At 39.0% G+C, this 18481-nt stretch overlaps 1 long non-coding RNA gene across 1 annotated transcript in view; it reads right to left on the bottom strand.

The window, feature by feature from the left end:
- Positions 1-1535: 1535 nt before the first annotated feature.
- The window catches only part of LOC116569248, a 42094-nt gene continuing 25148 nt past the window's right edge, over positions 1536-18481 (bottom strand). Inside the window, exons 3-4 of the long non-coding RNA XR_004276931.1 lie at positions 17512-17605; positions 1536-1674 (exon numbers count right to left, since the gene is read on the bottom strand). This is a non-coding gene — a long non-coding RNA (uncharacterized LOC116569248). The remainder of the gene's footprint in view (positions 1675-17511; positions 17606-18481) is intronic.

The raw sequence follows: 18481 nt of genomic DNA, 5'->3' as shown, positions 1-18481 counted from the left end.
ATGACTTCACTTTAATTTAATTACCTATTTGAAGATTTTGTCTCCAAACACAGTCACATTCTGAGGTACTGGGAATTAGATTTTGACATATGAATTTGCAGGGACACAGTTCAGTCCATAACCATTCCCCTTTCTGATAAGGATATTGGAATTAATAATTCTAAAGTCTGTTCTCACTCTATGATTTACATACAGTAAATATAATATATATACAATTATATACATACATACATATATATGTATATATACATATATATGATATATATATATGATCTAATATATATAGACCATATATATGATCTAATATATATAGATATAATATATGTATGATCTATATAGAGAGATCATATATCATATAGATCATATATATATGATCATATATATATATATATATATATACACACACACACACACACACATATATATGATCTAAATCAGATTACCCTTTAAACTTTATGGACTACAAAATTAAAACTAGTGCGTATAAAGCTCAAGAAAACTAATATTCATCAACAGAAACATCTGAAATCATACCATTACAATGTTAATGAAGACTACAGATGGAAAATGTTCATTTGAATTTCAAATAGCTGTAGCATTTTGAGTATACTGAAATGATTCAGCAATATCTGCATGGTAGAAAAAAATGTAAATAATTGTCGTTCTCTTATTCCAGTAGGACCTAGGAGGACATTCTGCAAATATCTGTTGAAACTTTCACAGATGGATACTATCAAAAGGCTTTTTAGTGAGGCTACGAAAATTAGTTAATTCTATAATAGCCGTGTGTATGATTTGAGGATATAGCAAGAGATCTGTGGTTGCACCTCTTGTTATTTTGTTTCCTTTTTTTTCCTGTAACGATTTTACAGCTAAGTTGATAGCATAATATGCATTCTCAAGGATCTTTATTCCCATATTCATCTGGAAAAACTCAAAGAGAAAGCCGTCTGTAATTTATCCCTGGTAGACTCAAAGCCTCTGTAAACTCTTTAGATGCATTTTGGTCAGAGCCACAGAACCATGAATGACTTCAATGAGAAGTGATCTAGACTAGTGCATAATAAAATCAGTCACACAGAATGATATGAGGAGTACCTTAAGATTATTTAGGCCTCACTTTAATACATTTACATTTAGTAGGTTGAGGATAGAGCCCATGAGTAAAAATTTTTGACAAAAACATAACCCCCTGACAGTCACATACTCCCCACCAAGATTTTTATGTAGCTGGTCCACCTATGTTTGGCATTTGTTGACAGAACCCTGGATCTCACAGACCCTAGAATCTACCACAGGACCCCATCAATCCCTGAAGAACTGAAATAGTTTGGTTTTGCTCTCTGTTGCCAGAGATACTTTCCATCCCACAAGGTCAAGAGCTGTGTATAAAGGAATAATAACATTGTGAACGTGAGCAGAGTCATCTATGATATTCTAACATGTTTAAAATGAATTTTAAGTCCTGATTAAGTATCCTAACTGCTTATATGAATTTGAAGAGAAAAGAGCTAAGACTATCCTCTTACCTGGACTTTCCTTGAGGTGCATTTTCTCCATCTGTAGCATTCATTTGCAAGAAAAAGTTCTGGAAGATTTCGAAACTTAGTGAGCACACTGTCCAGTTCATCAATACAGGTAATCTCTGCCTTTGCCTTCAACCATCTTATAACACTGTAGAGACAGAAGTTAATTATAGAAAACTATTAGTAATCAGAACAATTTCTAGCCATAGAAATGCAAATTGTGTCCAGTGAATGTCACTGATTATTGTCCTGTAAATACTGCTTTGGCTAGTTTGCACCCATTCATAAAACTCATCTCGGCGTTCCTTATCTGACAGTAAATAGTTGGTACTCTGAATTTTCATTTGAGTGGTTTATAATATCTTCCTTGTTCTCTCATTAATTAGTGAGTTAAGTAAAAATCTGACAGACATTAACTTGTATCAGAATTATAACCATAACCACTTCTAAAATTTATCCTTTAGCCTACTCATTTATTAAACATTCATTGACTATATATTAGGTATCACTCATTTGTTAGTAAACAAAAGAGACATAGCCCTTGTTTTTTTTTTTAATAGAATATACAGTTTAAAAAGAGGAACAAAGTAGTAAACAGGTTCTAAAGGAGCAGGCAATGAGAGTATAGTGTCTTTTTCGTGGGCACCCTTGGATACAACCTCCAAGGATCCCTGTATCCTGACTGCTAATCTGTTCTTGTGTCATCCCCTCCCCTTGACTATAGGGTGGATTTATTGACCTGTCTATAAGGAATAGAACCAAAGAGAACACAACATATGGGATGGCATGTAATTCCCAAGACTGAATTACAAAAAAACGGTACATTCTAGGTTAAGCACCCTTTCTTGTTCTCTTGCTTGCTTGTTCTTAGGGAATCAGCTGCCATGCTGTGAGGTTCCCGACGAAGAGCCTCGTGTGGCAGAGAACTGATGTCTCCAACCAGCAGCCACATGAATGAGTGTGCAAGGAGATCTTCCCACAGTCAAGCCTGGAGAGGACTACAGCTCCAGGCAACCCCTCAACTGCAAACCTCTGAAAGACCCTGAACCAGAGGCACCTGGATTCCCTACCCACAGGAACTGTACCATATTGAATGCTGCTTTAAGCCATTACATTTTAGGGTAACTAAAATGCAACAATGGGTAACTATTATAGTCTTTTTCATGGCAAACCATTAGAATATTCTCTCACAGATGCCCCAACAGTAACCATAAAGCTTAGGGCCAGTGTGGAGATCTTGCATCTAATATTGTTACCCTTCAGCTTAATTGTCCAGGAATTAGTTACAGAGTATCCAGGTCCAGGTGAACCAACACTGGAAATTGCAGATACAACAGTACAAACATTCAGTAAGGAGAGAGAAAAAAAAAGTCCTCCTCCCAAAGGAGATCTACTATGACAACATAATCCTCATAAATACTAGAGGAAACGACTCTAGTAAAAGGGGAAATATTAGTTTGTGATGCTATATAAATCATGGAATAGTTCTTTTTAAAAAAAGCCCAGACTTTTTGAATAGCCTGGCCTTCTTTGAAGGTCATAGTTTCTCCTTAGATGTTTTCCTACATTGATCGCTTTTCTTTCCTCCTTTCTTTTTGATCTTAGCAGTTTCACATGCCATCCCCTTTTAAGAAGTACCATGCACCAATATGAGAATATGGTAAAAGAGAAACTGGAACTGGAAATGCCTGAGTTTAAATTTTGGCTATTAACCACGATAGAGCTTTGGTAAGTTAATCTTAAAACAGGCATGATAATGTTTACCTTTCAGAGTTTCTGTGAATTTACCAGCTTCAAAATCAGAAGTAATACACTGAAAGACTCCACACACAGTAGATACTAGACAAATAACAGTCACCATTATTACTCCCACTCTCACTTTTTTTAAGGCTGATCTTATGGCATCCTTTAATATATTTTATTAAAAATCCCTTTGTCAAGCTGTATTTAACAGCAAAAGACATCCCAGAGTCTACCTATATGTTCATCCCAAGATTTAAAAAATTCTATTTCAGAGGAAATATTGGTTCTTCAGTGCTAATGCAGAGGAGAGGTTGGTTTTTGGCAACTGTCAAGTAAAGTAGAGGCTAAGTGACCAGGAAATTTGTCATAAGGCAATCCATAATGTACCCCTCTCTGAAAAGAAAATTAAATGTAAAATAATTGATCAACTCAAAACATTTAAAAATCTTTGAATACAGGGCACTTGGCTAGCTCAGTCAGAAGGGCAAATGACTCTTGATTTCGGGTTCATGAGTTTGAGCTCCACATTGGGGGTAGAGATTGCTAAATAAATAAACTTTAAAATGTATTTTTTAAAAAATCTTTGAGCAAAATTTGACAATATATATTTCATTGCCTCCTGAATGGAAAAACCCAGAGAACCAGAGAATAGGAGTGGGAGGGAAAATTCATCTTAACAGTATATTTGTTGGTAGTTGAAAATTCTTCATACTTTATATATATATTACCTAATCAAAGTATTATTCATTAACTAAAATGTATGTACTCTAAATCATTTAATATCACACAATTCATCTTTCCCTTTCAGTTTTATTATTCCCAATATTTCTTTTTTCCATTTTAGTTCAAGAGAACATTAATTCTAAACTTTCTTTCTTTTCTAAAGTAGTACGAGTATCAGTTTTCGACTCCATAGTGACAGCTGACCCCAATCGCAGTTTTGACTTTGTGTTTCACACAGCTTTGATCATCTGTGCTGAGGAAGGAATCCACTCCTCTTTGGTCTTCTCCTAGAGGAGAGCAAACCCTGAAACTCCCCACTGCCTTTCAAGCCAACCACTTCCTGTTAGCTGTCCCTTTAGGCAGTTCATCCTAGGTCTACCAGCCAGAACACATGTGGATGCACCCTCTTTCTTCTCTCTTCACCTCCAAGACAGGTGGCTTGCTGGGATGTGAGCTGCCCTAATAGTCTGTCCTTGTTCGTGGACCGTCGTTACAGTTCCTCTTCACCGAAGAGTCAGAATAAGAAATGAGCAGGGAGAAACACACTTAACAAAACTTAAAACAGAAAAAAACTATTCTAATCATCCTGAAACTCAGGTACTCTTAGTAGTTATTTCAATGAGCTTCATTCAGGTTCTTCTCTCTGCTGATTGGTGAGTGGAAATTTTGTGTCTTCAGAAGCACTGTTGCCATCATACCCAAGATTCAGACAAAACAAAACAAGAATCTTCAACGGAGACAAAGCAAATTAACTCCCAATTAGCCAGGACAAAGCAAAGGTTTCCACTTTCGTTAAAAAAAAAAGAACCAAATGAGGCCCCAGCACAATAACAGGTAAGGTATTTGTACTGAAAGGATATTTGTTGGTCAGAGAAGATCTGCTTCCAGCTTCAGTGGAGAGCTGAAAAGTCCTGAAGGGGAAGTCAAATGATAGGGGAGCCATGGGGGTGTGCCAGACTCTCCACATTCTTCTTCAGCCCCCGCCCTGATGCTAGGACAGCACATCCACCTCCACACTCCATTACAGACCTTGTTCTTCTTTGCTTCCACAAGTATACTTTTCCTCTTCTACTTCTCGACTTTTTATGATTTTTTTAAGGACTTTATTTAGTTATTTATGAGAGAGAGAGAGAAAGAGAGCGAGCGAGCGTGCCAGGGGAGGAACAGAGGGAGAGGGACAAACAGACTTCATGCTGAGCACAGAGTGGGATGTGAGACTCAATCCTAGGACCCTGAGATCATGACCTGAGCTGAAATCAAGAGTCAGACACTTAATTGACTGAGCCACCCAGGCTCCCCTTGACCTTTCACTTTAATCTCATTAACCTCATGAGCTTTATTTTTATTTTTAACGGACCTCTCTTAGTAGGTATGTTTTTTATCACTCTCCTAGCTATATTTTTGCTCTTCATTTTACCTAACAAGCTGTATGACTCTGGGCAAAGTACCTATTCTTTCTGTGCCTGCTTTCCCTTGATAAAAACGGAAATAGTAATGGTTCTGTCTGATGGGTTATTGAGAGAATTACATGAGTTAGAAAAGTCATCTTTCTTAGAAGAGAGCGTGGTATGGAGGATACATGTTATTTTTATTGAAAGTTTCACTCATTTTCCCCGTCTTCTAGTTTTAATTTTTAGCTTATTTTATTGCATTTTAATTTTAGCATTATCTTAGATCTTTTTCTTGATTTTAGGTTTTTCTATAATTTTAAATCGTTATGTTTAATTTTGTCTACATTACTGTTAGCGCTCTCTCATAGTTTACTTCAATTACTAGCTTAGGCCTGTCCTTCACTTGGGTTTTGTTGACTCTCTCTGTTCTCTCATTTCTTCTCTTTGATTCAAATCAACAGTGACAGTGATTTTTTTATTTTTAAGATTTTATTTATTTATTTGACAGACAGAGATCACAGGTAGGCAGAGAGGCAGGCAGCAGGCTCACTGCTAAGCAGAGAGCCCGATTCGGGGCTCGATCCCAGGACCCTGGGATCATGACCTGAGCTGAAGGCAGAGGCTTTAACCCATTAGGCTACCCAGGCACCCTGTGTGATGGTGATTTTTAAAGGCCTGTCTTCATTGTGGGCAATAAGAAGTGAGTCCAGAGAAATGGCTACCAAACTTTAGCATGTCTTTGAATCACCTAGAGGGCTTGTACAACACAGATTGCTGGCACCAGCCCCATAGTTTTGGATTTAGCGGGTCTAGTTTGGGGTCCAGGTAATGCTGATGTTGTGAACTGGTGACAACATTTTGAGAATCACTGGTCTGGAAAAGTATGAATAGGGGACAGAGTCCTTATTAGAACTAGGAAAAACCCTTCCCATGCATCCTAGCCCATTTTGCAATGCACCCACTGCTTTATTGGATTTTCTCCAATTCATTCTACTTCCTGCACAGTATAAACTCTTCCCAGGGCCATTACCCCCACCCCCACGTCCCCCCACCCCCCAGCATATGGGTCACTGATTGGCCAAAAAGTTTACTTGTTAAAAAATCTCACAAAATGTATATATATTACACCATTCTCCTTAAGAGAAAATATGGGGCACCTGGGTGGCTCAGAGGGTTAAAGCCTCTGCCTTCGGTTCAGGTCATGATCCCAGGGTCCTGGGATCAAGGCCTGCATCAGACTCTCTGCTCAGCAGGGAGCCTGCCTCCCTTCCTCTCTCTCTCTGCCTGCCTCTCTGCCTACTTGTGATCTCTGTCTGTCAAATAAATAAATAAAATCTAAAAAAAAAAAAAAAAAGAGAGAGAGAGAGAGAAAATATGTGAATCAGAATCCATGGTAACCAAAAATGTATAATAATTGGGTTTTAGGCAAATGTTGGCAATAGCATGCCAGGAAGGTAGAGCAAGGTGAACCTCATACCCAAGAATATGCAGTTCTGGCTTGACCCCTGTGGGAAGTCAAGAGTAATGGAGCTCTCAGAGGACCCGTAAGAATCCAGGAATGTAGAAATCAGAGTCCTGTCACTGCTTTCAAAGTATTCACTTCCAATATAATTTGGAGAAGAATACTGACAAAGATAACTAAAAGCCCTGCAGTGGCCCATCTCTGTCCCCTCCTTTTTTCCCCAGGATCACTGTTTTCTTATACTGGGTGGATACAACCTGTGTGTGTGCTTGTATAATTCTTTTATCTGTGTGTCTACTAACAATATATGGCATTAGTACATGTTATATGATATTTTCATATTTTGTATCTTTCCTCACACTTTCTGATTATGATCTTTGCCTCCCCTCTACCTCTATTATCCTGTCCCCAACCCCTTCACTCCCCCAAATTATCAAAGTATAGGGAAATGGTTGGGCTGGACTTTTCCAGGCTTTTTTCTTGGTCCCTAGAAAGTACAGGATACTATCCTGTGAAAACTAGAATCCTTCAAAGGATACTTTTATCAAATTTGGATCTAAGCCACATTGGTAACTCTGGTAATGACAATTCCCCTTTCTGCCCCCAAATGCCTGACAGCTTTGTGTCTTCCACTGCCAAGATTTTCCCATTGAGAGAATTCTTACCCAAAACCAACCTTCCAGTCTTCTCCCTACCTCGCACACCCTGCCATTTGGAACATACTGAAAAGTTTCAGAAAGTGGAGGGGACTTAGCTATCTTCAGATGGAGGGATCTAACCCACCTTCTAGCCATCTCACTAGTGAACCCAATCCAGTGGGGATTAATGGTCAGTCAGAAATCCTGCAGACTCACTCCATATCTGGACTCAGTTGGGCTTAACCGGCTGGAGGTAGAGTGTACTGTTCCACAAGCAGCTGATGAGCCAAGAGCTACGCAGCACCACCAGAGAGTGGTGGTGGTCCTGGAGCATAAGCTGCACTCTCCAAGAATCCTCCTCTGCATTTTGGCTGGTTGGGACCCCAAGACTAAGGTCTACAAAATGTTGGGGGCTGTTCATATTAACTGTCTGCTAGGCTTCTTGATTTTTCATTACTAATTTCTCTGTGTTTGGTCTTTTCGATCTTCTAATTCCCAAGCTATTTCTCAGAGATACAGACAGAGCCATCATTCTTACCGCTATCAGTTTTATGGCTTCTATTGCAAAATTGTCTAATGCATTCGCAAAGAAATCTTCTTCTATGATTTTAGAACTTATTCCTTGGCAAGCTGAAAATATGATGTGTCTTCATGTTGAAGTAAGCATATAATTTATCACCTAAACTGGAACATTTTTGAGAGTGACAAATGCCAAACCACTCGAGATGCTAATGCAACAGAAGAATACTGGCCAGTCTAGACAAACCAGATGCACAATCATGGTCACCCCTCTGAGTGTGCACATTCCCTCCCCCAAAGGAAGCCTCTAGAGGAAGCTTTTAGAAAACAGGCTGTGGTGTCACCCCTGCCAGGACCATCTGCTTGTGTTTGCAGGCCCGGGGAAGCCTTGAGACTAGCTAAGTCACACAAAATATATTTGGACACATGTGGGATCTGTAGTCCAACTGCCTGTGTTCTTCCAGTGGAGAAATCTGTACAAATCTATGTTATAAATAGAAACTTCATTATCCGCACTGTGTGTTTCTGCCTTGGCTCAAAATGTAGGAACTTCCATCAACATTTCCTTTCTCTAAGCAAAGTGTTGGAGACTTTGACAAACATTTCTGCCTTCTCAGAAATGCCAAGGAAAAAATTCTTCCATTCTTAGCAAATCGCAACTACTAGCAACTTCTCATACAAGGAATGACTGAACTGATGGGGTAGACCTGGGAGAAACCAGTATCCAGTAAGCCGCATTTCTCTATTGATCGGGGGCAATAACAGTAATAACTGACATTGATTTAATGGTTGCTCTATGCTGAGGAGCTTTACATGGTTTCATATGGTGCATTAGCTCCAGGCCTGGGGGTCAGCAAACTCAGAGAGTGTCACATAGGATATTAAAAATGCACGAACAACAACAACAAAAAACCCAGCAGAGTGAAAACTCTAGACATAGGGTTTGCTCCGTTTGTGTGTGTCGTAACTTAATGAATTCCACGAAGCCCTGGTGTAGCTGATCCTGTGTGCAAGTCCATACCCTCCCATTGCTGGCAGGTGGGTAGGACCCCACAGGCAGGGGCCGAGGCCTGCATCCACTTGCCGTATACCAGCAGGACTAAGGACCTGACATTCAGATTTAACCTTAAAGGGAAAGAGGAAACAGAAGTCACAACTTTGCTGGACAGTTCTGCCACACGGGTTTCTGTAATGTGATTTAGCTCATACCCAACTAGTAAATACAGGAGTAGTGTCAGGTTAACAAAGTCAAATCGGTTCAAACCCAGCTTTTCCTTTGCCAATGGAGAGGAGAATTATAATTGTCGGCTGGAAAGAGAGAGCCTAGCCTCTATAGTGGCAGCCAGAGCACTTTCGGCTTTAATTTTTAAAATGTAAAGGAAACATCTGCACTCTCAGAGGGGCACCTGGACCTTGCACAGTTCTTGGCTCATTGCCGCCTGTGCTCCCTCAAGCGCCTACTGTACAAACTGCCCAGGGGCTCGGAGGTCGGCTTCCAGCCAAACCATCTCTGTGCCAGGCAGCACTAGTATCTTGTTTGCTCTCAACTGGTTCAGAATCTTGAGAGAAGGAGAAAGAGAAGTGAGGGATTAGATCCTTCTCACCTTTTTCTTATTAAAAAAAAAAAAAAATTTTTTTTTAGTCTTATTTATTTTAGAGAGATAGTGTGTGTGAGCAGGCAGTTGGAGGGGGGGAGGTGGTGCAGAGGGAGATGGAAAGAGAGAGAATCTCTAGCCGACTCCCCGCTTAGCACAGAGCCTGACTCAGGGCTTGATCCCATGATCCCTCAGATCATGACCTGGGCTGAAACCAAGAGTCCAAGAGTCAGATGCTTAACTGACGGAGCCACCCAGGTGCCCTTAGATCTTCCTCACCTTTAACTCGGTGGACACGGGCTCTGGTACAAGCAAAGCTCAACCCAAACCTTCACTTACGGATGCCCAAACAGAATTCCATCACAGCAATCATCACATAACAGCACCATGCATTCAGAGAGTGTTTGCTATTTGTCAGGAATGTTCTAAGAGTATTACATGGTCTTATACACTGAAGGGGATCAGGATATGCCATCCCCAAAATATGCCACTTTGACAGGATTATTTTGAGCTGAAGGCATTTGAGTTCTTGAAATCCCTTATCTGCCTCAAAGCAGGGCCTCCCAAAAGAACTCAGTTGTCATAAATCTCCTCCCAGGAGCTACTCTAATAGCTTCTGGAGACAAGAAGTCGGCACCACATCCAGATACACACTGTCACAAAATATCATATCTCCCATATATGCCTCTAAGGACCCATTTATCTTTCCAAAAAGCCATTTGCTCTTTCATATGTGTTCTCTTCCATCATCTCCCCTAAGTTAGTATATAGACCCCAAATTTTAACCACTCCTTTGAGTTCCTCATCTCTGAGGGCTCTGTATGTATGCAATGTACATGCTAAGAAACTGTTTTCAAGTTTATTTTTTTATCAGCCACTTTACAGAAGGACTAAGAGGGTAGAAGAAAAAAAAATAATTTTTCCTGCTCTACAGTATGTGTATGAACTCATTTAATCACCATAACCCCATAAGGTAGGTGCTTTCAGCTGAGGAATGAGACATGGAAAGGTTAAGTGGTTTGGCTAAAGGCATTGTTACTACAGTGGTATAACCTGGAGCAAAAAGCAAAGTTCTAGAGTTGGAATGACAGTTTTGGGGGGTGGGAGGCAGGGCTGAGTGGATAAAAGGAAAAAACAAAAAAGAGCTAACATCAACATTCTTGGGCTGTCATCAAGGGGAAATTGTGGGTTCAACCTAGATAAACTGGAATTTTGGAAAGGCCTGTGGGTTTGTGAATGTCATCCTGGGGCTGGCTGCCCAGAGAATTGACAGCTTGTAAGCCATACTAATTTTTTTTTTTAATCATGTAACACCAAAATGAATTCAAGCTATTCTCCAACTAGAACAGCAACCTAAAATAATCTTTAAATTTATCAAAAATAGATTTCTGATAGAAGAGTTGAAATTTTCCACAAGGGTAAAGCAAAGTTATTATCCCCACCACTCTTTATAACTTGATTCTTAACGATCAGATGCTGCTTTCAGATGAGTTGGACATAGTCCCATAGAGAACAGAAAGATGAACAATGTTTTACAGACTAATGATGTGGTTATATTATTAACTCAAATCGTGAGTAGCTTGAACAAACAACAGGTTCTGCAAGCTCATTATTGCCAGAAGAGAGTGTTACTGACCAACTTTTTAAATGTGAAAATAGTTATTTTTGGAAGATGTCCCCAGAACTTTTAACCAGTTTTAAACAACAGGCCAATACAACAAGTTATCTCAGTTATCTTGCTGAACATTGAACAAATAGAGCATCTTGGAAGAAGTGTGAGGGAATAGCTCTTCAGGGTCAAGTATTCTATAGGTGCTAAAAGGAGAATTTTCAAGAATTCTGTTTTTGTGGGTTTTCAGCTGGAGCAAGTACCTGACTATAACTGCTTTACATTGTTTTCAAGCTAAATCAATCGTTGCCATGCTACACAGAGCAGAACTCTTGAATTCCATTTTATGTTCATCTGTATACTAGAAAAGATCCAAATTGTATTTTGGGGAGAACTTCAGCCTTCTGCAGGTATTTTTCTATATTCATTCCAAGTGGAGTAGAGATGACAAGGCCTGCATAGAAGAACATATATTTGGATAGATACCTGCTCTGTGTCCCATGCTGTTACACTTTCTTCTTTTAATTCCAGTATCTTCTACCTGGTCACATTCAAGAATTATTTTAAGTAGCTACAGATCATTTTTTGAAGATGATATACAAATAAATTATAAAAGAAATATACCTTAAGTACATTACTTCAAATAAGTATCTTCAAATATCAATTCAACTAGTGTAAACACATACACATTTATATTGAAACTCTTCCAAAATTTGCATAAAAATTTCTTTCAGTTGAACTGAATTGTCCACTGAATTAAGGTGTCAGCTCTTAGCTTATACACCATACTTAAAAGTTTTGGACTGAATATTTTCTTTTCCTAAGACAGGAAAGTTTTACAACAATCAACCTTTCCTAAGGGGACAGTATTATCTTTCCAGTAAAGTTTAATTTATCTTGAAAAAAGAAAAGTTGCATGCACATTTAAATGCACTGTTTCTAAATCTGGAGCCATCCAACTTCTTTGCAGGAATGGCCAAGACAGAATGAGTCATCTTCTCCAGTTGGTTTCCATTTAACAAAGGACTAAACTTCAATTAGCTTTATACACTGAAACACATTTTCAGCCCTTAGACTATAAACCCTTTTACTGAAATGGAAAGACTGGAATTTATAGACACAGGTTCAACCATTTTCCCAACTTTGTTCTTTAAATGAAACATGAAAGGATTTTTCTCATTAGATAAAATGTCTAAGTTTTTTCCCCCCAAAAAGAAGAGTCAGAAAGATCTTGAATGCAGGTAGTTTATTTGGGAGGAGATCCTGGGACATAGAAATGAGGGGCCAAGGAAAGTGAGTTCAGAAAGTAGAAAAATCCAAAGTTAAGTGTCCATAACCAAAGTTCTCACAATGGGCAAAAGAAGCTCAATTCATCAGAACATATTGAGGGTCCTGATATAGACATGATGTTACCAAGAATTATCTTCCCAAGGGACAAGAGGCCAGAGTTTCCATCTCCCACTGATATAAGGTTGTCCTAGAAGGTAAGTCACCTGTATTTTCAGGTTCTCTGGTATCAGAGAAGGATTTGGGGCAGAAGCTGAAAAATCTGGCTCTCACTTGAAGTAGGAAGTACAAAGTCAGTCTGAACTTGTACAGAAGTATAGTTTGGCTTCAGCTGAAACCAGATGTAGGCTTAAGGAATGCATTTCAGTGTTCCAGAGGTGTCTAATTAAAGTACCCAATGTAGCAGATAGTTAATGAACCACACTTCTTGCGCAATCGCCCTTCCACAGTCTCTAGGCTGGGCTTATGACTCTAATAGAATAAAACAGAACTGATACTACGCCTGTTCTGGGTCTAACCCTTAAATGACCCAGCAGCTTCTGCTCCCTACTTAAAATGCTTGCTTTTGGAACCCAGTCACAGTAACTTCAAGCTCAGTGTAAGGACCATGTGGAAAGAACTGAAATCTGGCTGAAAGGTCTGGCTGAGCTCCTGGTCAAGCCTTCAGATGACTAATGCTGTCCCAGTGACCGTGGACGATACCATGTTGGGAAGAATTACCCAGGGAAGCCGTGGAATTATAAGCCATAAAACAAATTATTTTATATCCTAACATTTTGGGTTACTTATTTTAGTCACAGCAATCAATTAAGATACCAGTCAAGAAACCTTAAAACAAATAGGGTTGTCAAAGTCCCTAAGAAGGATAGCTTTGTTTTCCAGATATATTCATAGGAGAACCGAATTTTCCTAGTTTTGCCTATTCTTCCCCAAGCCATGTGGCAACACTTATCATATCTCTGACCATTAGTTATGGCTCTGAAGGAGTTCAAGTAATTTTAGTGATTCTGAGAGGAAATGTTTTTTGATATTTTTTGCCAAATTACATTGCTGAGTATTATTGTGTGAGAAATTTTCATGTCTATTCTAATCTTTCTTCCCATTGTGATTGGTTACAAGGTTACCAGATTCATTTGATGTTCACGCAACAAAAGAGTCATTTAAAATTCAGTAAACATCTCTGCTGTATGGCAAGCCCTGTTCTACGCACTGCTATTCTAATAATGGCCAAAATGGTCAAAAATCCCTGTTCTCTTGGAGATGGAAGATTGACAAAGAGCAGAAGAAATCACAGAATAGAAATACATGGTATCTAGAGAGTGTTAAGTGTTAAGGAGAAAAACTAAATCAGGAAAGGAGTACCGAGAAAATGTTAAAAAATACGTGTTAAATTTTAGATTGAGTGATCAAACGGCAGCATCACGGAGAAGATGCCATTTGAGAAATGGATTGATAAGACAGATTTGGGATATAACTAAAAACAGAGTCAGACAATGGAATTTACTGACACTTTAGATGTGAGATGTTTTTAATACAAAAGACGGGGTAGGAAGCATCACTCCAGAGTTTGGGCCTCAGCAAATGAAGAATTACATTTCCATTCACTGAAATGAAGAAGTTTGGGAGTTTATATATAGGGTGCAGTGTTAGACACATTAATTTTGAGATAGAACTAAAGAGGTTTAGGAAGTTTAGGCAACCTGTAATTCAGGATAGAGGTTTAAGCCAGAGATATCAATATGGGAATCATCAGCATATGGTATTTAAAGCCATGACACTGGATAAAATTATGAAGAGACTGAATATAGATAGAAAAGGAAGAGTTCTCAGGACTAACTACAGGGCATTCCAAGATACAGAGGTTGGGAGAGGGAGCATGTAGAGGGAAAGCAAGAGACTGAGAAGGAACAAAGCAGAAAGTAAGCCAGCAAGGTGTGGTAGCTAGAAAACCAAGAAAATGCTTTAAGGAGGAAAACGTAACTGACCATATCAAATGCTGCTAATAGTTCGGGGAAGATGAGGCATGAGAGTTGGTTATTGAATTTACCAATACAAATTGCCCTGGTGAAAAGCAGAGTTTTTGTGGAGCGGTGATGCTGAAAGCCTAATGGACTGAGTTCAAGAGTAACTGGAAGCAGAGAAAGTCAGCTGGTCAATATAGAGGATTCTAAAAAGTTTTGTTTTATACAAAAGAAGCAAAATGAAGGTGGCACAGCTAAAATAATAATAACAATGGGAGAAATAACAGCAGTTGGTATGGTGATAGGAATGATCCAAAAGATTGGGGATAGTTATGATCCAAGAGAATGGGTGAGAATTACTGGAATCATGCCTTTAGTGGTGAAAAGGGATGGAATGTAGTATATCAGTGAGAGGTTGGCCTTAGCTAAGAGTACAGATGGTTCAAGTGCATGCTTAGTAATGGAGAAAGAAGGTAGAGTGAATGGAAACAGGAGCATGAGGCGAGTAGATGAAGTGTGAGAGTCCATGAAAGTTCTCCTATGAAGGCTTCTATTCTGCCAGTGAAATAGGAACCGAGATCATTAGCCAAGAGTGATTATGGTAAGAAGGTAAAGGCCTTGGAGGTCTGAAGTTCAGAAAGCATGAAGTAATCAACAAGGAGAGTATGGACTGGAGATACACAGTATCACTGTACGGCAATGTCACCTACTTTGGAACTGTGGTAGTGACAGCAAGTGAGAACAGTCAGCTCAGCTCGGTTGTGAGCTTCATTCCCTTCAGCTATGTCGGTGAAGGAACAGCACAGTTGGATTTAGCCAGGCTGTGTTTGGCTAATCACAGCATCATCTTCCCCCACCCCCACCCCCAGACCCCCTCGGCCTCCTCATGGAAAGTTTAGCTATTTTCTCCCTGACAGATAACAATACTGTTCAGAAAGCTTAGAGATTCTGACTCAGCTTTCAATACTTCTTGCAGTGATGTCTTGCAAAAGTTTTGTGTTTTGTCATTTACTTTTCCTCTCCCCATCCCACAATTCATATGTTTTTCTATTTTCAATGTTATGACATACAGTTGTATTCTGACTAATTTTCCAAAAGGGGCAAAGACAACTGTGCAAGGGGAGATATAACTGGACTCTTAACAATACCTCAGTCATGTTAAACACCATTTACGCAGTACCTTTTATGTCCTAGGTATTTAATACACATTTCTAATCCTCTCAACAAGTCTCCCCATTTTAAAGGAATAGAAACTTAGGAAGTAAAATGAGTCATCATGCAGCTAATAAATGCCAAAGCTGAGATCCAAACCCTGATCTGCATGTTCCACAGTTCTGACTCTGACCACTCCACCCTCTAACCCTTATTAGCCAAGGCAAAACCAAGCTTGTGTTGTCCTAGCTCCAACTGTACATATTCAAATGCCATTGAGTTCACTTGCCCAGATATCTTTAAAAGTGCTGTTTCCAGACTTTCTTTCTCCCAAACACCAGATGTTATCTGCTCCTGAACTTGGGACAAAAATTACAGTTTTCAAGTTCCAAAATGCTGAATTTTACCTGTGTTCTCTTGTCCAATTTTAAACATCTAGATTCACTTACCTATACTTACAATACCTCGGTGCTGTTGGCATTTCGGGCCAGATGATTTTTTCTTGTGGCAGCCTGTCCTGTTCATACTAGGCTGTTGAGCAGCATCCCTGAACTTCACATACTTGATGCCAGCAGCACCCTCCCCCCAACTGTGACAACCAAAAATGTCTCCAGATGGGGTATCTAGCTGGCTCAGTTGGTAAAGGGTATGATTCTTGACCTTGGGGTTGTGAGTTCAAGCTGCACACTGGGTATAGAGATTAGTTAAAAACAAAATGTTTGTTTGTTTTTTTAAATGTCTCCAGACATTGCCAAATGTGCCATGGGAGGCAAAATTGTCATTGGTTGTGAACCACTGGAGTAGAAGTGAAGATTACATAGGAACTAGTCACTGGATGGTTCAGTCGGGTAAGTGTCTGCTTTTGGCGCAGGTCATGACCCCAGAGTCTTGGGATACAGTCCTACATGGGGCTCCTTGCTCAGCTGCTTCTCACTCTGCCTGCAGCTCCCCCAGCTTGTGCCCTTTCTCTCTGACAAATAAATAAAATCTTAAAAAAAAAAAAAAAAAAGAATTAGGTTCATATTTTAATCTTATTTCAGATTTTACATTGTCACTTTATCCTTAACAGTAAAAGATGTTATTTTTGTACTTTTTGTTTTAGATTATGTTTTTTAGAAGACAAGCTCCTCCTCAGACTTTTACATTCTCTGTAACTTTCCAAGAACTTCTTGCTTGTCTCAACATCATCATCACAGGCAGAATTAATTTTAATAGTTCCAAGTTCCCATTACAGTTTGAAATAAAAAATCTGTAATAACAGTGTTTACCACACTGGTGCTTTAAAAAACAAGAAGACCTCACACCTATCTCCAACTATCATCTCTTTGGTGACATAGGTCATATAACATTAAGTTTTGTGTCTCCAGCATTTACAAAAATCCCAACATGTAAGTATTTGCTTAACTTGTGCATTGAAACTATATTGCAAGGAATTCCAAGTGTTGGCTTTTAAAATTATACCTACAGAATGCCCCTTTATAGTGTCTTCTGACCCACATGCATATTACAGTCCTGCCATCTAGTGGCCAATTACCCAAATTGTAATTGCAATACCTAGTATGAAATAAACCAAATATCTCAAATACGAACATTTAAATTCCATTCAATATCATAAGATAAAGAAATCTCTACACCACTTTTACACATATATATTTTCCAACTAATGAAACATTCCAATTTTTCTAACATTTTGCCTGTAAGTGAGTGAAATTAATTCACATGTATACGGTTTTAGCTCCAATATATAGCATCATTTGCAAATAAGGAATACATAATGTCCACATTACCCCCCCACTTTGATTTTATCCAATGTCCTTTTCCAACAGAGCTCAAACTTTGCTGGTTTTTTTCTCTTTGAGATCTATCTCTTTGAAGGGAGTCTTAGCCATTTAACAAAACACCTACCTGGACACAAAACTCAGCTAAAATCGAGGTATCAGGACAAACTCCTCAGTTGATAAGATCCGTCATCTGATTGGACCCAAAGCTGATTCATAATCTGGAGTAAAATAAAGTTTTTAAGAAGTAGGCTATTAGTGTGGTAACAGGGTTAACTGAACTAATTGATCAATTCAACTAAGCAGGTTAGTAGGAAATTAGTCGAAATATTAAACACTGGTGAAGCATTTTCATTCTTGATTGAATGAACCTCCTCACTAACTCATTCCCTTTACCAATTATGATTGTATACTTTCAAGTATCTCATTCATGCATTACCCTACTGTTATAATAATAATATAGTTAACTAATGATATAAACTGAGTGGGGAAGGGAATAAGGATAAAGAGGATAAGGTTTGGGGCACCTGGGTGGCTCAGTGGGTTAAAGCATCTGCCTTTGGCTCAGGTCATGATCTCAGGGTCCCAGGATTGAGCCCCACATTCGAGCCCCACACCTGGCTCTCTGCTCAGCAGGGAGCCTGCTTCCCCACCCCACCCCCCTCTCTGCCTGCCTCTCTGCCTGCTTGTTTGTGATCTCTGCCTGTCAAATAAATAAATAGACTGTTTAAAAAAAAAAAAAAAGAGGATAGGGGTTGGCAAATCAGTTTCAACTGTACTACTTAGCATTCGAGATATCATAAATCTATTACTATTTCATATTTGTGAGCTAACAGAGTATATTTGCTTTAGCAGGAAGGCGTTACCAAATACCTCTAAAATATGCTGGATTGTTCCGTGATGTATTTGTAGACGTATTCCGTTGACGTTTTGTAGAAATCATTAACGTGCTCTGAAGCCAAATGAGGCACATAAATAAATTCTCAGATATCTTTCTTTCTAATATTAACTCTTGATACATCACTGATTTGCAAGATAAATATTTATTTCTAATACTGCAAACTCAAGTGTGGCATGATCCTATTTCTTTACTCTCA

The sequence above is a fragment of the Mustela erminea genome, chromosome 11, assembly GCF_009829155.1.
Source record: "Mustela erminea isolate mMusErm1 chromosome 11, mMusErm1.Pri, whole genome shotgun sequence".
In the NCBI taxonomy this organism is placed as follows: domain Eukaryota; kingdom Metazoa; phylum Chordata; class Mammalia; order Carnivora; family Mustelidae; genus Mustela; species Mustela erminea.
Note: the sequence above shows the minus strand (reverse complement) of the source record. Positions and strands in the feature narration are given on the sequence as shown.